The sequence below is a fragment of the Zalophus californianus genome, chromosome 11 (assembly GCF_009762305.2).
Source record: "Zalophus californianus isolate mZalCal1 chromosome 11, mZalCal1.pri.v2, whole genome shotgun sequence".
In the NCBI taxonomy this organism is placed as follows: domain Eukaryota; kingdom Metazoa; phylum Chordata; class Mammalia; order Carnivora; family Otariidae; genus Zalophus; species Zalophus californianus.
The window spans coordinates 60446380-60449728 of NC_045605.1; the positions used below are offsets into that span (position 1 = coordinate 60446380).

General features: G+C 37.4%; 1 pseudogene; it reads right to left on the reverse strand.

Moving 5' to 3' along the window:
• Nucleotides 1-2398: 2398 nt before the first annotated feature.
• LOC113915151 lies at nt 2399-3349 on the reverse strand (annotated as a pseudogene).

A 3349-nucleotide genomic window follows, 5' to 3' on the forward strand; every position in this document is an offset into this window, starting at 1 on the left:
TGGGCTCCTTCCATATTTTGGCTATTGTGGACATTGCTGCTATAAACATTGGGATGCATGTGTCCCTTTGAATTACTATTTTTGTATTCTTTGGATAAACGGGTGATAGTGCAATTGCTGGGTGGTTCTATTTTTAACTTTTTGAGGACCCTACCTACTGTTTTCCAGAGTGGCTGACTTCTGGGCATTGATTTTGTATCCTGTGATTTTGTTGAATCCTGCATCAGTTCTAGCAATTTTTTTGGTGGAGTCTTTCAAGTTTTCTACATAGAGTATCATGTCATCTGTGAAGAGTGAGAGTTTGACTTCTTTGCTGATTTGGATGACTTTTATTTCTTCTTATTGTCTGATTGCTGAGGTAGGTTAAGGACCTCTTGTCCTGAGCTGCTTACAGGATTTTCTATTTATCTTTGTAATTTTCAAGCTTCTCTATAATATGTTGAGATGTTGACCTATTTTTGTTGATGTTGAAGTGGGTTCTCTCTGCCTCCTGGACTTTTTTAAAATGTATATTAATGTATATTGTTTTTTTATACTCTAATTAATTTCCAGTAGTCTAATCATTATTATTATTTCTTCTTTTGTTGTTGATTTAAGACCAGTTTGCTCTTTTTTTTTTTTTTTCCCAGTATTTGAATGTGGATGTTTAGGTAACTGATTTGAGATATTTTCTTTTTCAGTAGAGGCATTATGGCTATAAATTTTCCTCTAAGCACTCTTTAGCTTCACCTCACAGTTTTGGTAAGTTGTGTCTTTATTTTCATTCATCTCAATGTATTTTCTAATTCCTTTTGAGATTTCTTTTTTGGCCCATGTATTAGGAGTGTATTGTTTAATTTTCTAGTATTTGTGAATTTCCAAATTTTTGTTATTGATTTATAATTCAATTCCCTTGCAACACACTTCTTTGGAGTTAATCCCCTGATTTACATGCATAGAATGGCAGGATAGCATATGGCCTTTTCAGCTTGCCTCTCTTATCTTGAATTCTGTTCCTTATGATAGAGCTAAGGAAAGGCTGATTGAAGCCCCAATATTCTCTGATTCCCATGCCTGGGATAGATCTTCTGCCATATGAGTAGGGCTGGGTGCATGAAAACAGCCACTGACCTCTTGATTCTACTCACCTAGAATTTAGCTTCCACAACTAGAGCTGAGGTGGGAAGAATGAAGAATATGGTGGTCTGCCCTTTCTGGGAGATATCATAGCCTTAGGCTGAGAGCTGGTGGGGATGAGGGTGGGGAGGGGGCTAGGGAACAAAGCCCTGTGTTCTTGACTACACCTATCTGGAATGGAGTTATCAATATACTGCACTGTGGGGGAAGGGAGGAGTGAATGCTGGCTCTGATTCAAGTGCCACCGACTCCCAGTCTTCTTTTTTTAAAAATTAATTTATTTTTTAAAAAGTAGGCTCCACACCCAGTGTGAGTTCAGACCTGAGCTGAGCTCAAGAGTTGGACACTTAATTGAGCTAGTCAGGTGCCCCGAGACTCCTACTGTTCTTACAGTAATTTAATATATTTTCTTGAGTAGTAGTTTTTCTTTTGCTGTATGCACTTAGGGTAATTTTCAGAGAATTTAAATGTTTATATCCATGTCTATATAAATATTTACTGTTTATGGTTGTTTCCCTAAGGGAGAGTGTCCACAGATCTCTTCATGCTATCATTCTGAAAATTGACCTCTCCAGTTTTTAACTTTACAGTTTAAACAACACATTGTGATGGTTTCCTGATCTTCCCAGGTTGGACTAAATGTTGTTCTTATAAATTCTATTAATCCTTTTGCTTATATCTATATGTTGTAACATATCACATAGTATATCAGATTTTGATTGGTTGCTTTCTTATCTACATATTTTACTAATTATGACAATATCTTCTTGTTTGTCTCTGCCACCCTATCATATTGTACATTGTCTAGCAATAGTAGACAGCAAATGAAAGAATGAATCAATGGTGATTAAATTGAATGTAAGAATAATAGAGAGCTGTGTCTAATTGAAAATTAAACAAAACTTAATAACTATTATATATACTTTAAGAAAACAAAATGAGACAGAAAGATATGAGTTACTGTTTTAAGCATAATTTTGGAGGCTTGGTGTAATGGGCAAGGTGTTCATTTTAGCCATTGTCATTCATGCTTTCAAAACTTTATATTAAGATATATAATACCCATTATATTAGTATATTTTATTGCTTATTTCTAAAGAGTACATTATTAATAGTTCTATTGAAAAAAATTTAAATTTCTGTCAAACTGCATCTCCTATCCATCCTACCCAGATATCTAGGTTTTTGGTATCAAGCCACTGATAGAAGAAAGCATATTGATTAAATGCTAGGTCTTGAAAGTGATTACTAAGGAGTAGATTTTACTATAGACGTATTAGAGTCAGACCTCAGATCCTTTGGCAAAGAGGATTTTTTAAATGGCCCTATGGATCTGCTTGGTCTTCACACTATAAATAATGGGATTCATCACTGGTGGAATAAGCAAATACACATTGGCCATAAGAGTGTGTACATAAGGAGGTGCCTTTTTCCAAACCCATGAACAAAGCACAAGCTAACGAGAGGAATGTAGAAGATGGCAACAGCACCTGTGTGGGAGATAACAAGTGCTGAAGGCGTTATGCCACTCCTCTGGGGAAGCAATGCTTAGGGTGGTCTTAATAATCAGAGTATAGGAGAGAAGAATACAGATGGCATCCACTCCTGGAGTAACTGCAAGGGCAGTAAGTCCTAAAACACTGTTGATCTTATTGTCAGAATATGACAGCTGGATTATATCAGGATGGAAACAGTAAGAATGATGAAGCACATAGTTTTGGCAGAAGGATAAACATTTAGGAAGCAGGACCAGAGGCGTTAAGATCACTGTCCCCCTGACAAAGATGGCAAACCACACTTTGACAATTCTGGAATCAGTCAAGACGGCAGCATATCTCAGTGGGTTACAAATGGCAATGAAGTGGTCAAAGGCCATTGGTAGGAGCACTGAAGACTTCACAACAGTAAAGAGTTGAATGAAGAATGTCTGGCCAACACAGGCATGGAAACTGATCTGTCTTGCACTGAACCAGAATATGCCCAGCGTAGTGACCAGCGTTGAAATACACAAGCCCAAGTCAGTGGTTGAGAGCATAAAGAGGAAATAGTACAAAGGTTCATGGAGACTTGACTCAGTGAGGATGACAAACAGGATTATACCATTCCCAGAGAAGGCAGTCACATACAGACAGCAGAAAGGGATGGAGATCCAGGTGTGGGCAGCTTCGAGTCCTGGAACTCCCATCAGGAAAAAGGTCAGAGAAGTGGAAGGGTTGTTAGGAAAAGATGACAT